This window comes from Lissotriton vulgaris, chromosome 6, assembly GCF_964263255.1.
Source record: "Lissotriton vulgaris chromosome 6, aLisVul1.2, whole genome shotgun sequence".
Taxonomy (NCBI): domain Eukaryota; kingdom Metazoa; phylum Chordata; class Amphibia; order Caudata; family Salamandridae; genus Lissotriton; species Lissotriton vulgaris.
In genome coordinates, this window is record NC_141694.1 from 616,522,783 (window position 1) to 616,540,333 (window position 17,551).

Here is a 17,551-nt window from a genome sequence, read left to right on the forward strand (position 1 = left end):
AAGAAGCAAAATCTTTTTGGAAAAAATAATGAAAACACTTGACACAAAACAACATTTTAAATGCACAGCTGGCTTCCTTATTTTCTCCATAAACTATACTAGTCTCTATCTAAATTAAATGATTTTTTTCTCAGCTTAGCAAATGCTTTTTGAATTTCAAAACAGTCTCAGAAACACACCAATTTTTCTTTAGCAGAGCAAAAGGTATGCACTCCAGAGGCTGCAACCAACAAAGGCACAGAAATGATGACATTCATCACACATATCTCTCATGTGACCCAATCAAAACTCTTCCCTCACTTTTTTCAAATCAACACCCTTCCCCCTCTGCCCTTTCTGTCCTTTTTCCATAGCAACTACCTCCTGCCAGACCTCTCATGTTTACAAGTTCACACAACAATGTTTCAAATGAACTCTGAAGTCTCAGTACACCTGCTAATCCACTGCAATGTTTCTTAAAATCATGTTTTCTTAACCATTCAAATTACATGTTTCAAAGAACACATCCATGCACCCTAACTTTCTGTTTTCAGCAATGGAAATCCACCAATCACTGCTACTGAATCATTAGCACTGAAACTCCACAGTTTTTTTCTTTACAAACTCCTACTGTTTCAACTGCCATTTCATTCCCACACTTCATCTGACTGCAGCAGAACCTCCTCTCACCATGTTTTCTGTCTGGATTGTTGGACATAGTTACATCCACTGGGCTCACAGGTATGCTGATAACAGAAATTTACACAACCTCAATTTACAAAATGTGGAAATCAAATGGATTGGCCAAAGAGGATTGAGATGTCACCAATTGATACCATTGGGGAAAACCTTTTTACATTTGCCAAACCCTGACCTCATAATAGTGCACTGTGGAGGAAATGATTTGGGCACTATGACTGGGGTAGGTCTGGAAATGCTCTTAAAGGACACCTTTGAGCAATTAATGGCACTTTTTCCTCAAACTGCCTTGGTATATTCCAATATATGCCAAAGACAGAATTGGAGGTGGTCCAATCAAATTTGTCCACAAATTGAGAAAGCGAGGAAGCATGTAAATAAGTCTGTTTCAGCTTATATGAGAGACCATGGAATGGGCGCCATCTACAACAATAACTTGCGTTACTACATGCAAGATATCTACAGAGGAGATGGTGTGCACTTCTCAGATGAGGGAAACAGAGTTTTCATACAAAATTTAAGACTGTGTATTGGTACCTACTTATAAGTACCTAGAACTTACACAGAACCCAAAAGCTCTTTTCAGAGCTACCTTAACTATAATTACTCTTTTAAACTTTCGAATGTACCTTTTTTCAATAATTTTCACTTATGTTCGCTTCCCGGTTCGCTACCCGGTTCGCGTACCGGCAGCTAACCGCGCGAAAATTAAAAAAAAAATTTCGACATATATGAGCCTCCTCAGCCACCCTCAGAAAACCTAGGGGGTCAGGATACGTCTCCCGCGCCCCCTTATACCCATTTCCCACATTGTTATTCCTCCATCTTGTGATTAAATTTGTCCGAAACACAAAATGGCGAACTCATTTTACGCTACCGGTGAGCTACCCGGTTCGCGTACCGGGTAGCGCTTCTACCGCAAAAAATCGAAAATTTTTATTTTTTTATTTTTTGCCCCACTAGACCCTTTAATAGCCCCCTCATCATTCCTAGGGGGTCAGGAGGGGTCTACCTTGCCCCCTTTCATTAATTTCCCCCTTCGTTTTTCTCCACCTCTTGTCTCTCGATCCTACCGAGAGACAAGATGGTGGCCGATCCGGACTGTTTAGAATGTTGACAGACACCGGAGAGCCAATCAGCTTCGCTTCGCGAAGTTCCGTTACGCGTCAAGTACGCGAACCGGAGCGCTAACCGGAGCACTGTTACAGATATATCTGTTTTTTAAAACGTTAATTTCTCAAAATCCACTGGAGCACATATATTGAGACATAGCAAAGGCACGTCGGGCAAACCATATCTACAATTTTGCCAAGTTTCGTGTAAATCCATTCAGCCGTTCGAGCTAAAAGTGATTCCAACCGCCCTATGGAAAAATGAATGGGAAAAAAGCGTTTTGGGACCCCCTTTTTTTCTCGGCCCCCTTGATGAAACCCCCCCACATTTTCAGGGGCTGCTCAGCAACAAAATGTGCCATTTTCCTGAAAATTTCAGCCAATTCCGTCCACAAACGCCAAAGTTATTCGACATAGAATTTTCAGAAATCCCATAGGAAAAAAATCCTAACTATATATACCTACTGGCGACTGCCAGTAGGTAATATATATATATATATATATAGAGAGAGAGAGAGAGAGAGAGAGAGAGAGAGAGGGAGAGAGGGAGAGAGAGAGAGAGATAGAGGGGGAGAGGGAGAGAGAGAGAGGGGGGAGAGGGCTAGAGGAGGAGAGGGAGATAGGGGGAGAGTGAGAAAGGGGGAGAAGATTAGAGGGAGAGAGGGGGAGAGGGATATAGGGTGAGAGGGATAGAGGGGGAGGGGGAGAGGGATAGAGGGAGAGAGGGGGAGGGGGAGAGTGAGAGGGGAGAAAGAGAGAGGGGGAGATGGCGAGAGGGAGAGATGGAGAGATCTAGAGATTAGTAGTTTGAGAGATCTAGAGAGATCCAGAGAGATCTAGAGATATATATATAATATAATATCCATTCGTTTTTTGGATATTCTGGTTACTATAGAGGATAGTAAAATTGAAACTAGTCTTTACCAGAAGCCGACGGCAGGCAATACTTTGCTCCATGCCAATAGCTTTCATGCCACCACACCATAGCTAGTTTGCCATATGGTGAGTGAGTTTTTGAGAATTAGAAGAGCTTGTAGCACCAATAAGGCTCTCGCTGAAGCACAAGCAATAGCGTAGAGTAGAATGCTTGAGTGTGGCTATAATGAAAAAAACTTGAATGCAGCCCTGCGAAAAGCTAACCAGATTGACAGAGCAATGCTTCTCCAGAAGAAACCTGAGGTAGAAGCAAGTAGTCTAAACAAGGAACAAGGGACAATTGAAACCACTCAGGAGGATAAATCCGGTAGAATCTGCAGATTTATTACAACTTATAGACGACAGTCCCAGACCATTAAAAAGATAATCATGAAAGAATGGCCTATAGTGATGATCGATAATGTCCTTAATGGGGTGTATGTAATTAAACCTAACTTTACATTCCGTAAGGCTCATTCCATGCGAACAGACATAGTCAAGACTAGACACACAGAACTCAACTCCCGGAGCAGGGGAGAGAGGGGGTCACAGGGAAAATATTTAAAGACCCAACCAGTTTCAATCCCCAATCCTACTAATAAATAACACAAGAAAACTGGTGGTCTAGAAAGAAGAGAAAAGTAGACACAGAACAAGGGTACGAGCAGGATCAAAACCAGATAATTTTGAATGTCTGACAATTAATAATTAGTAAAAAAATAATGGCGCAAATGCAACTTCATGCCAGGAGAAACCCTGAGGAGGGGAGAAAAAGTCAGCTAGGATTTCCATCATCTGCCCTTCGTGGCCAGTGTCATCACCTGGAAACGAAAAAGTACCCCTGTCACCTCAGCTCTTCTGGCAGCAAGCCAAATGCTGGTAGGCTAGGCGTATTGTGACAAAGATGGAAAAGACTAAGTATCTCAAAAAGTATACTGATGCAGTGCAAAGGCAAAAGTGAAAGTGTGAGTGAATTAAAAAAAGATACAGAAGTGGTCCAAAACACATTTATTAATGACCACTGGTGTACTTATTAAAAAACACAGTCTCGATTTTGAATTAATCTACCGTAGATTAATTCTTCTCCCCTCCTCAGGGTTTCTCCTGGCATAAAGTTGCATTTGCGCCATTATTTTTTACTAATTATTAATTGTCAGACATTCAAAATTATCTGGTTTTGATCAGTCAAGACTAGCCCAGAACTATACACCAAAGACAATTGGTTAACCGCCAGGAATTGCTTCCATAAGTGTAGCTCGTGCAGGGCCTGCAGATTTGGTTCTAATGCCACCACATACACCAATGCATTTTCAGATACCCCTATCAAAATCAAGGAGCACTACACGTGCAAAATGGAATTTGCCGTCTAGGTGTTGACATGCATTTGTGGCCTCAAATATGTAGGCAGCACAAAGCTTCCGGTACAGGCGAGAATACTGCAGCATCTGAGAGCCACGGTCAACTCTGACCCAACTTACCCAGTGGCCAGGCATGTAAAAAGTGAACATGACAATAACGTAAATGTTTTGCAGTATTTTGTGATAGACAACGTTCCGTCAAATAAGATGTAAATGTAAATGTACAGGAATTTATATAGCGCAAATCACCAAGCGGTTTCTAAGCGCTTTCTTAGGGAACCCGTCCTGGTATTCCCCTGTGAGATAACCCCGGCAGGGTATCCGCAAGGTGAAAGCCAGGCATCCCACCGCGAGGGGCCGTTGTGGAGATTAAGCAAGCTATTGCCCAGAGTCGCAGAGTGTGAACCCATGAATTGAGTAGGCACCGGAGCGAGAATTGTCGAGTCCATGGACATTTTAGGACTCAAGACCCCGCCGAGCCAGGAATTGAACCCTGGTCCCGGGCTGACCTCTGCTACCAGGTCTGCCTCCTCTAACCAGTGAGCCACACTTCTCCACAGGAGAGGGGGCGATAGAGAAAAACAGTTGCGCCGATTGGAAACAAGGTATATAGTGGAACTTGAGACAAAGGCCCCTAGGGGGCTTAATATTTGCAAAGATTTACATCATTTTTTGTAAATAGTTTGTCGTATAAAAAAAGCTGGTCTTGAAATACCTTGGGGTGGGGTTTTGATATGGACTCATTATGAATTGCATATTTATGCATTTAATAGAGTCGCTAGTTTGACACATTTTTTCACATATTTAATATTCTATATGTTTTAAATGTTTTAAAATTATATTTATCATAATGAGTGGTTTGTCCCCAATACTGGTATTTGTACTATCATGGAGTTGTCAGCTTATGAAGTTTAAATGAGATATGTGCTCTTTCTTTCCCTGGTGGGATTATAACCTATCATAACTACCGGGTTCACACAGCACGTAATTGCACAATGAGGAGATTATTCTTGCACTATCTTCAGTCATTTAATGGAGGAATAATACAGATATGCAACATTGTCATTCGGGGTTTTATGAACAAATGTTTTTACTGACAGTATGAATAATGTGCAGGTGTTTTTGTATGATGTTTTTATTAACATTATGTATAATATGATAGCACTTTTTGTATTTGTATTTGAACAGTAAGATGAATTATTCCCAATTGTTAAATTTGGTGTATATTTAATTATGTATATATTGAATTTATATGAATTGTGCTTTATTTTAAAACCAAAAGTATTATTTAAGCACAGGGGGATTTTAGACAGAAACCGTAATGAAGGGGTCTGTCGTTACATTCCAAGTTTGTCAGTATCTACATGCTCGTAGGAGTCTGTTCTCGATTTCCATGATTCCGTGATGACTGGGGATTGGTGGTGTGTTTATTTAAAAATTAAGGGGATTGTGAGCACTTGTTACCAGCGAGCAAAGCGACAGGGATCGCCGAAACGCGTTTGGTTTGGTTGAGCACGGCAATGCACTGATTAAATGAAAAAATAAACTGACCAGTGGCTGCTGAAAGAAGGAAGAGTATGTCTCTCTTTGGCGCGTGCTAGCGGCGCTGAGGGTGGAAACTGGATATATATATATAGAGAGAGAGATAGTGATATAGAGAAATATACATAAAGAGAGGGAGAGAGAGGGAGAGTGAGGGGGGGAGATGGAGAGATTGAGATTTTGAGAGAGAGAAATAGAGATGGAGAGAGAGAGATGGAGAGAGACAGCGAGAGCATGTGAGAGAGAGAGAAGTAGAGATGGAGGGATATATATATATATATATATATATATATATATATATATATATATATATATATATATACACTGAAAAAAACATAGGTTTCACACCAGTTATAGTTAGGAATTAGCATATAAAAAACCTATTAAATTCACTGAAAAAACCATAGGTTTCACACCAGTTATAGTTAGCTGGAAATTTTACTGACATAAAACCATTGAAATTCCACGTTATAGTTAGTTGGACTCACTGTAACTTGCGCGTGTAATGCACTGCTGATGACGTCACATATTACATCACTCATGACATGGTCAGTGACATCACTATGTCACAATATAAAACTGTTCAGAAAACCCCAAAAAAGTTAAAAATGTTCAAAAAAAACAATAAATAAAATATAAAACAACAAAAAGAAGAAAAAAACTGTTCTTTTTAGAACTACCTCCAATTTATAAAAAAAAAGGCTTCATTTTTTGAAAACTCTGTCATTCTTTTTTCACCATGGTCCGCTCCCAGGTGCGCGTACCGGGAGCTCCCCCCGCGCAAATCCCCAAAAAAAAATTTTTATTTGCCCCGCGGGGCCTTTTTATGGCCCCCACATCAAACCTAGGGGGTCAGGAGGGGTCTATCCCTGCCCCCTTATGGTCATTTCCCCCTTTTTTTTCCACCTCTTGTGTCTCTTTCCTACCGAGACACAAGATGGCGGCCGGGACGGTCTGTTTCGAATGTTTACAGACACCCGAGAGCCAATCAGCTTTCCGTGCACACCTCGCGTGTTGCGCCCGGACCGCTCCCCGGTGCGCTTACCGGGGCGCTGCCATAGATATATATATTTTTTGGAACCTAAATTATTCAAAAACCACTGGAGCACATATCTTGAGACATAGCAAAGGCACATCGGGCTACCAGTCCCTACAATTTTGCCAACTTTGGTGGAAATCCATTCAGCCGTTCGGGCTAAAAGTGAGTTTGACCGCCCTATGGAAAGGAACATGGGGAAAACACGTTTTGGGACCCCCCTTTTTTTCAGCCCCCGCTTCACGAATCCCCCCAAACTTTCAGGGAAGGAGCGGAGCGGGGCGGGCCATTTTCTTGGAGAAATTCGCGAAGATTCGGCCACCGGCGCCAAAGTTATTCCCAATAGAATGTTGCGGATATCCTATGGAAAGTAGATCCTAACTATAACTACCTACTGGCGACCGCCAGTAGGTAATATATATATATATATATAGAGAGAGAGAGAGAGAGAGAGAGAGAGAGAGAAAGAGAGAGAGAGAGGGTGAGAGAGAGGGGGGGAGAGGGAGAGAGGAGGAGAGGGAGAGAGGAGGGGAGTGAGAGATGGAGAGATGGAGATTTTGAGAGAGAGAGAAATGGAGATGGAGAGAGACAGAGAAGGAGAGAGAGGGAGAGTGAGTGAAATTGATAGAGAGAGAGAGAGAGAGAGAGAGAGAGAGAGAGAGAGAGAGAGAGATAGAGGGAGAGATAGATAGAGAGAGAGAGGGAGAGATAGATGTATTTAGAGGGAGAGATAGAGAGAACGATGAAAAGGTAGAGAGAGAGTGTGAGATAGAGAGAGAGAGTGATGCATTTGTGTGATTATAGCGCCTGTACGTTGAACTCATCAGCCTCGCGCCAGACGGTCATGGAATGCGCTCCTGCCCCGAACCCCCACAGCACTGCCAGTAGCTTGTTACTTGTGTGATGCTGAGCGGGTGCATGCTCGAGGCACACACCAATTTTTTAATTTTCTTTTCCTATGTTACTATTACAAAGGCAATAGGTCCAAACGTAGCAATTGCAAGACATATAGCGTTCTAATCGATCAAAAATCCATTTTTCTTTTGTTATAATGTGACCTAAATTGTCCCACTGCATGTGGAAGATAGAGGCTACTCTGTGTAACATATTACACCTCACTGCAGTTCGTGCAGCAGTTGTGCATGTTAAAATTGGGAGATTTTCTCCTCGGTCAAGTTCGGGCAGATTCGAAAGCACACACTCTCTTGCTTCATAAAGTTATAAAACAACGTAGAGCAGAATTTTGTTAACTGAAATACGAATTGTTTTGGGCATTAAACGTTGCCCCTTGCTCGTAACGGACGAAGCACTGCACGTGTTAATGTTGAGAATTTTTGCTTTATTCATCAATCAATATTGAGTTGATTACAAAGCACACATTCTCTCGCTTGCTAATGTTCTAAAACAACACAGAGCTGATCATGTCATCTATTTCTGCACCTAAAAATGCGTGTTTCAAACTGACAATGCAAATGTCATTTTTGCGTAAACATTGGCAGGTACTTACAGGATATCCGGTTGTATGAGCGCGACTTTAGCAAAATCCTCTCGAGACAATCTCAGTATTATCTGTGAAATAATGATTAAAACAAACGTTAATTTTCCACTCCACATAAAACAATATGTTGTTATTTTTAATGTTAGAAAATGCGGTAGGCCTACTACTTGGCAAACAATGTTACGTTGCTTCTCAATGTATTTAACGACAATTCTTTGAATTCATAAGACCGAAATTTTAAGAATAATAAAAAAAATTATGTATTGTGTTTTAACTTACAGTATTTTTTGTCAAATCATTAAAGCTTATTGTTGCAACGAAAAACCAAAATGAAGCATTGCATTTACTAAACATTGCACTTACTATTTCAAGATGTGTAGCGTAGTCTTCTTGAATGTGGTTGTAGGTAGCAGCAAACATAGCGTCGTTCCGTAGGTCACTGTTGTCTTTCCGGACAGAAAGAAAACGGCTATGTTTAAAAGTGACCCTGCGGGGCGTGGCTTGAACGCCGCACAAGATGGTGGCTTGATAGCGGAGCTCCGCTGCTCGATCACCGGAACCGGCGAATTTCTCCACGTTCACCGGGAAATTGTAGGCGCAAATAACATATTCCGCTGTCGGAACATGAGGTGAGCAGAATGAGCTAACCTGCTTTCCTCTACTCCAGCGTTTATGTGCTCTTCTCCTTGGTGACGCGGTTCGCTATTCCAGCGGCCGCCATTTTCTTCAATTCAGCCGCGCTTTTCTTCAGCCACCAAGCGCCGCTTTTCTACCTCAGCATGCGTGCTGCAAATACTTCATATGCCAGCCTCATGCTTTAACGAGACTCTCCTATACGTCATGTCTCTCCTCTTGAGACACTCCTTGCCTATTTTTTGACGAAACAGCGCCATTTCCTCTCAACCAACCTTAGCGCTCATTCCTCACGTATGACACTTTTCTCTACAGAATATGGTGACGAGCTAATCTGCATGACATCTATAGAACCTCTCAAGTCGACATAGGAGTTTCAATTTGTTATTCCTTGCCATGCGGTGATACTATATTTACATAATTTTTTCTGGCTTTTTCTGCGGAGAGGATATTGGTTTTGGGACTACTATTTGGTTGCATCTCGGCATTCCTCGTGCAACATATTTACGCTTTTCACAGTTTTTCACCATAAAGCGTAACTCCTGTTTCTTATTTACAAAACATCTCATCTGAACTCTGTGGTGACATTGCACTTCCTTCCTTAGCCATATATGGGGAAGCTCTGCACCCTCAAACTTACAGCTTCTAAGGCCAAACCACAACTTTCTTCGGATTCTGACTCCGCTGCGCACACTATGGATGATCCTGTTCTCCATAAACCAAATGCTGCTCACGGCGCAATTCCTAAAGTTACTCCATCCAGTAAGCTTCTACAACCTGGTTCAACGAAAAGGCAGAAAAAAGACCCTCCCTCTCCAGGTTCTTCATCGCACTCAGCGTCCATGGATCTTATCTTGGAGGAACTTCGTGCACTTAAACCCTTCATGGCCGAAACCACTAAAACCTTGCAATTTCTTCATGACAAATGGTCTACTTTGGAATCGCGGGTTCTTTTGGTGGAACAATCTACAGAATCTCTTCAATCTTCCTGCGCAAAAATTTCACTCTTAGAAAAAGATGTCTCTCTCCTGAAAAGACAGTCGGAGGAGTTGGAAAACCGCAACCGGAGAAATAACCTACGCCTTTATAATCTTCCGGAACTTACAGAAGGATCCAATCCAACAGCTTTTTTCCAAACCTTTTTACCAAAAATTTTGGATCTTCCTCCTTCCTCTTCACTTAACATCCAATGCGCGCACAGACTGGGTCCGAAAGTTTCCACCAAACCCCGCGGAGTCATCATGCTGTTCCTCAAATATACTGACCTCCTTCAAGTACTTTCGGCAGCAAAGGCTAAGAAGCAAGTTATGTGGGAGGGCCACAGATTATACCTTTCTCAAGATGTTGCTAAAGTTACAGCTGATCGTCGAAAGCAGTTCCTCGATTTGAGACCACTTTTGAGAACCCTTGGTGCCAGATTTGGACTGCTACATCCATGTCTCTTCAAGGTGACCTACAAAGACAGGACAACAACATTTGAAGATCCACTCGTCCTTGAAGATTTCCTTCGTCGGCACGAAACTGAAACCATGGACACTGCAAGACCTGTCTAACCATCTTTGTTTTACCATGTGTTATTATTTGTCTGCCTCTCCGTCACCCTGCTGTATCTTGTTTTTTGCTTCCTGTATTTGATTGAGTGCATTTTGCCCATGTATGTCTGACCTATTCTGTGCAGTGTTATCGTGCTACTTCTCTGTTTCGTTTACCACATGTTTCTATAATGTTTTCTTCTGATTTTTATCTTCTTACAGATCCTCTCCCCGTGTTTCTTCATCCCGGTGTTCCCATATTTTTCCTTCAATTTGTTCCTTCGCTGGTTCCTCAGGTGTTCGACGGTGTAAGTCTCCGTTGTTGATGTCGTCCTCTTCTGACGTCGTCATCCCTCAGTTCTTTTCTGACTTGTTTTCTATCTGTTGAGATCTTTTTACTGTCTTCATGCATTGTTCTCTATTTACTATTGTTCTCTTTTTCTATTCTTTTCTTCAACCTTTTCTCTTCCTTTCTCTTACTATGTTCCCTTTATTCGTTTCTGATTTCTTTCTCTTACAATTACTATTTTTCCATTCTCATTACTATTCTCTTACTTTTTCAGCTTATCTTTTCATATTTTTATATCATTTTACTGAAGTTGCAAATTCCGAGTAGTTACATGGAACGTTAAGGGGTTAAATAACCCCATTAAACGTCAACGTGTTCTAACACACTTGACACGGCTTAAAGCCGACATAGCTCTCCTCCAAGAATCCCACCTTTCAGACAAGGAGGCTAACAAACTTAAACGTTGTTGGGTGGGTCATGTTTTTCAATCTCCTGCCTTAGGTAAGAAAAATGGTACTGTTATTTTATGTCATAAAAAGTTAACAGTTTCTGTTTTATCCCATGAAAATGATGCTAATGGCCGTTGGGTTCTTACTAATCTTCTTATTGATAAAATTCCTATCGTTATTTTCAATGTTTATGCTCCTACAGGTGTTGATAAACTATTTTGGCCTGCTATTTCTGACAAATTGGTTACAATTAATGAGCAATATGTTATTTTTGGTGGTGATTGCAACCAAGTTATGGACCCCTTTCTAGATAGAAATTCCAAAGTTAAGTTTATTCCCTCTAAGATGCATTCCCAGTTTATTACTTCTATTCGAAACTATGCTCTAGTTGACATTTGGAGACTATGTAACCCTGACCTTAGAGAGTACTCGTTCTATTCCCCCACCCATCACTCCCAATCCCGTATTGATTACCTCTTCCTCAGCAAGCCCCTAGCACAGCTAGCTACTCACTCAGACATCGGTTCCATTTTAATTTCAGATCATGCTCCCGTTTATGTCGATATAGATCTTATCCCCTTCTCTCCTCATTCAGGACGCTGGAGATTTAATAACTCCTTACTTCTAGACCCCATTTTCTGCACTAAATTTACAGCTTTTACCTCTGAATTCTTTGCACTCAATCAACTCCCTGAGACTCCTTTTGTCACGGTGTGGGATTCCTTCAAAGCAGCTGCTAGAGGTTTTATCATCAATTTCGTTTCTCAAAAGAAAAAACAATCAATCACCAAATCAACTCAACTTTTGGACAAAATTAAGAAACTAGAATATACCTATTATAACTCTACCTCTGAATCTTCACTTTGCGAACTTATTTCTGCCAAAATTGAGTTTAATAAATTTACCACAAATGCGGCTTCAAATTCTCTCCTTAAATGTAACTCCCGCTATTACGGCGGCCAAAACAAAATGGGTAAGCTTCTAGCAAATTACCTTAAGATACGCAAAGAAAAAACAAAGATTGAATCTTTACAGGGTCCAGCTGGTGTTTCTTTCTTTAAAGACAAAGACATATTAGCTCAATTTATCTCTTTCTACCAGAATTTATACACTCCTGAATCCAGTCCTGACCCCATTGATCTTCTTGCTTATTTTCAGGATATTCCTTCCCCTCACTCTTCTCATGTTGATTTTCAATCATTGGACTTAGCTATTTCCCTCTCTGAAATTTCACACGCTGTTTCGATCCTCCGTCGTGGCAAAGCTCCTGGACCTGACGGTTTTACCATTGAGTTCTACAATCACTTTTCTTCCCTTCTCCTTCCTAAACTTTTATTATTATTTCATTCCTTTGTTAATTCTGGTTCCTCTCAGGGATCTTTTCAAGAAGCGTTAATTTGTCTAATACCCAAACCGGATAAAGATCATACCCAATGTAAAAATTATCGCCCAATCTCCCTAGTAAATACAGATTATAAGATTTTTGCCAAGATTATAGCCCTCAGACTAGATCCTCTATTACCAGAACTTATTGGTCCTGAACAATCTGGATTCGTTAAAGGTCGTTTATCGTCAGATAATTCTCGTGTTTTCTTTAATATTTTGAGTAAGGCCACCTCCCTCTCTTCTCCACTAGCTGCCATTTCTCTCGATGCCGAGAAGGCTTTTGATAGAATAGGTTGGGATTTTATGTTTCAAGCTCTTCGTTGGTTCGGTTTCCCTCCTAAATTCATCTCTCTTATTTCTTTATTGTACTCTAGCCCCCACGCTTCCATTTTTGCTAATGGAATTACTTCTGACTATTTTCCCCTTCGCCGCGGCGTACGTCAAGGTTGCCCTCTATCTCCTCTTTTGTTTATTCTAGCTTTAGAACCCTTTTTAACCAAGATTAGACGCGATGATAATATTTCTGGTTTTCAATATGGTCCCCAAAAGCAAGTTAAACTATCGGTATACGCTGATGATATTTTATTTTATTGCTCAGACCCTCAAACAACTTTACCTTCCTTCCTGAATCAAGTTTCCTCATTCTCTAAGGTCTCTGGCTATCGGCTTAACACGGACAAATGTGAAATTCTACCCCTAAATCCTTTATGTCAAAAACATCTATTTGATACGTCTGGTTTTTCCTGGCAACCCTCTAAGATTAAATATCTAGGTGTCTGGTTTGCCCCTCGTCTCTCTGATACCCTCAAATTCAATTTCGAATCTCTCTCTACTAAGCTCTCTACATCCATCAATCGTTGGAATCCTCTCTTTCTTTCTTGGTGGGGTCGCCTGGACTCCATCAAGATGATGCTAGCTCCATTGGTCCTCTACACTATTTCTATGATTCCCATCCGCATCCCTTATCACCACTTCAAGTCGATAGATTCTATTTTGTTAAAGTTTTTATGGAAAGGTAAAAAATCCCGAATAGCCATCTCTGTTTTAAAGAAGGATAAATCTCTAGGTGGAGTCAAATTTCCCAGTTTTAAAACATATCATAATGCCTTCTCCTTAAAACAAGCCTTGCGTTGGCTTTCTTCAGATCTTCCCTATTATCCTCCACTCTGGCTGATGTTAGAATCATCTTTTCTTCATCCTTATGAATTCATTGAGGTTCTTTCCTTTTCTTCTACTGTAACTTCTCTTCGATCCCCCATTATTACTCACACTCGTTCTCTTCTTCAGCCTTACTTGTTATCCTCCTACCCTTCTACGTCTTCTACTCACACCCAACCTATTTGGCATAATAAGCACCTTAAAATCCGTAACCGCTCACTCTATTGGAAATCTTGGCATTCACGAGGTTTGAAATGGATCTCTCAACTTCTTTCTGATACTCATCCTCTTCCTTTTCATCTCCTTCAAACCCAATTTTCGTTGCCATCCTCTTCTCGTAAACAATATTTATCGCTGATCCCCTCCCTTACCCAGTATCTATCCTCCCTCCCTGCTACCAACTCTATTCCTGCAACACACCTTTCTATTTCGAATGCTCTTGACCAATCCCCTCTGCTTCTTTTCTCTATAAATCTCTACAATCATCTATTGAACGTACTAAATCTAAGGTTGAGTTGGCTTGGGAAAAAGATCTATCTCAAATCTGGCCCTCTACTCTTTGGGATAAAATTTGGTCTAAAATTCACAGCACATCTAGAGCTGCTAACACTACTCAAACTTTATTTTTTATTTATAATCGTACACTATTTACTCCCTTAATTCTGTCATCTTTCTCCTCAGACACTCCCTCCACTTGTTGGTCCTGTCCCTGCCCTTTGGCCGATCTGAAACACATGCTCTTCGAATGTCCTCCCATTTTACTTTTCTGGCAAGCAGTTTGGTCCCAAATTCATAAAATTCTCAATTTCACTCTCCCCTTTTCAATCGTTCACATTTTTCTAGGTTCCCTTTCCCCCGATCTTTCTGGATCCCACCATGGACACAAATTACTTGATCTCCTGATAGCCATTGCTTTCCATCATATCACTTCACATTGGAAACAAGCTAAGGATGTTTCCTTCTCTGCTTGGTGGAACGCAGTTTGTTTCAATCATCGGCTAAACACCAATTTTGTCTCCCCTATTTCCCTAGCAATTAAACGTGACCTTCTATGGCTTCCCCTGACCGAATATTTATCCAGAATTGCCAGGCCTTCTCCCACTTCTCCAATACGCAATGTAGAAGTTCAAAAACCACCGTGATTGTTTTATCTTAATTATATGCAAGACCATTGATTGTTTCCTATGTTTCCTTTATATCACTTCTACGTTATACAATTCCAATATTTTCCCTCCTACCCAAATATTCCTGAATTTTTATTGCAAATTATTTTTCTATATACGATATTCTTTGATTAATTTCTTCCTATGTAAGAGAAATTTCTTGTTTTTATAACTTATGATTGTTTTTTCATGTACTGTCTTTACTTCTTTATGCCTTAATAAACTTCAAACTTAAAAAAAAAAAAGTGACCCTGCGCCAAGCTTAAATAGGGTCAAACGTTGAAAAAAGTCTCCCTAGGTGTTTGAGAGTGAACAAAGGATGAAAGATGAATTTCCTTCCCTTGCGCCGAATAGATGGTGCAATAGATAGTGTGTCTGACTTCGAAGTGTGAAAAGTTGTATGTATATGTAGATGTCGTTTCGCTCATGGCGCGACTGTAGACTTTCCCGGTCGATTCCCTTCCCACTGAAGTTGGTATTTCCTGTATACAAACTCCCTTATTTTGACCATTATTAATAAAATAAAAAAGTGGAGTAACACAAAGACTAAAGCATTTTTCTGTGCAAAGGGTAACAAGATGTAAGCAAACCAAACTGTAGTTGTATAAGTCCACCTAAAGTATCAAGGATTAAAGGAGGAGTCATGTCTAGTTTGTGCTTTCCTGGCGCCGCGAGTCAGGTAACTTGTTACACTTCTAAAAGTCCTATTGTAAAGCATCATTATGGAACTGGCGCTATCGGCATGCGTGCCCCCCAACGAGCACTTGTATTCCATATCCTTCGAAGCAAATACAGTACTGTTTCCAGCGAATATTTTTAGAACCAGTTAGACAGTTGTTAATGCCTTTTGATTTTAAAGCGCATTCAAGCAACTAAAATTTATGTCTGAAAACATTCCAAAAGTTAAGCTTCAAAAAGTAGTAATTTTGTGTTTCTTAAATTCATTAACATACACATTATTTTAAGACAGTGTGAGGCTGCAGTGTAGAAGGAACAGTGTGGAGGTGGCAGTGTGTACAGGTAGTTGTGAGTGCTCGGTGTAGAAGTGTAAGTGTGAGTGGTGTGTGTGAGAGTGATCTGTGTGAGTGTGGCAGTGTGTTATCGGTGTGTGTGTGTTTGTGTGACAGTGTAAGTCAGTGTGTGTGGTGTGTGAGAGGGGGACAGTGTGTGTACTTTGTGTGAGGCAGCAGTATGTGTTGTGTGTGAGAGGTGTTAATGTGGTTTGTGTGAGAGTGTGGGCTATTATGTATGGTTTGTGAGATAACGAGTGTGTGTGCAAGTGGGACAGCGTGTTTAGTTTTTTGTGAGTGTCGCAGTGTGTGTGGTCTGTGTAATTGGGGTCAGTGTGTGTGGTGTGTGTGAGAGTGAAGAGCAGTGTGTGTGTGTGTGTGTGTGTGTTGTGCGTTTGAGAATGGAGCAGTGTGTGTAGTTTGTGTTAGACTTGTGGGCTGTGTGCTGTGAGTCTTTGTGATGTAGTGGTGTTTGCGAGTGATGTTGTTAGTGTCCCTGAGTACTGTGTTGGTGTCTTTGAGTGATGTGGTGTTATCCCTCAGTGCTGTCTTGGTGTCCCAGAGTGATGTTTCAGGTTTCAGGTTTTTTTATTAACTGTACAATTAATTAAAATCTTTACAGTAAAAGAGAAAGTACAAAGATCGATAATTCTAAAAAAACTTTCTTTCATGTTTAAAAAAAAAAAAAAGAGTAGAGGAGTGTACCTATGCTGATTAGGATAATGGTATATAAGGAGAGAACAATATGGGTAGAGAGGAATACAACTCCCACAGTCTTAGTCCCATTGATTAGGAGTTCCCAGCATTTGTATTGGTTCGGATAAGTCTTTACGTTCTAGGTTACGAGGGCGAGCAGGTGGCATTTTCGGTGAAACAACGGGTCTGGTTCAGTTCAGCTCGTGTCAGTTCTTGTTGTGGTGAGTATCCTGGATGAAGAGATACTCTCGTTATGAGTTTTTAGTGCTAAACTAATTTGGTGAACAAATTTCGCTGATCTCGCTAGGAACATGGTGTAAGTGGTTGACAAGCACAGGGCTGACGCTTCTGAGCATGTTGTTATGCTCTGATTAAGGCAGATCAGGTGCAGCAGTCGCCGATGTTCGCTCTTGAAATGCGGACAGCAGCAAAGAAGGTGCAGCCAGGATTCCCTTTTGTACGTGCAAAGCCTGCAGGATATGGAGACCCCTTTTTGGGCCCAAGCGGGGTTGAAATCAGCTATCCCGAGCGTGATCAGCCTCATGGATAGAATTTTACTTCGGCATGTGTTGTGATGGCCTCGCTTAGATATGGTTGTGCTTTGCCCACCGTATAGGAGTTGTTTAGGGGTTCCAGATTAGAGCTTCGACAAATGGATCTATAATCAAGTTCAAAGGAGATTTCATTCACTTGTTTGTTGATAGCTCTCTTCCAAAAATTCAGCGGGATGTCCTGCCGCGATAGATTTTCTTCTACTAACTTAAGGGCTTTAGTTGCTTTTCCCAGCCTAATGTGCCATGTCGATGCTGGGTCTTCAAAGATGGGTCTCAGGTGATATTTTAGGGAATTAGCCGGGGCCTTTAATGTCCTTAGGTACAGTTTGATGAGCTCCCCCTGGCCGATCACGTCTGGCCTTGCTAGGCCAAGCTCCAGTCTCAGCCTGGTTCTCCTTACAGACCTTGGGATATGTAACACCGACTTATACGCCTTAATTTGGGCAGAGGTGAGAAGTGCGTCCAACTTCCCTGGAAATGCCAAGTGCCCGTAAGAGATTGCGGGCAGAAGTTTTGCTCTTAAAGCTATCAAAATTGGGCTA